Here is a 344-nt window from a genome sequence, read left to right on the forward strand (position 1 = left end):
TAAGCGTCTTTTAATTTCATGGCTGCAGTCACCATCTGCAGTGATTTTGGAGCCCAAAAAAATAAAGTCTGACACTGTTTCCACTGTTTCCCCATCTATTTCCCATGAAGTGATGGGACCGGATGCCATGATCTTAGTTCCCAAAGAAAGGCAATGCCAAAGAATGCTCAAACTACCGCACAATTGCACTCATCTCACACGCTAGTAAAGTAATGCTCAAAATTCTCCAAGCCAGGCTTCAGCAATACGTGAACCGTGAACTTCCTGATGTTCAAGCTGGTTTTAGAAAAGGCAGAGGAACCAGAGATCAAATTGCCAACATCCGCTGGATCATGGAAAAAGCA

This window comes from Bison bison, unplaced genomic scaffold (genome assembly GCF_000754665.1).
Source record: "Bison bison bison isolate TAMUID 2011002044 unplaced genomic scaffold, Bison_UMD1.0 scf7180017864349, whole genome shotgun sequence".
Lineage (NCBI taxonomy): Eukaryota > Metazoa > Chordata > Mammalia > Artiodactyla > Bovidae > Bison > Bison bison.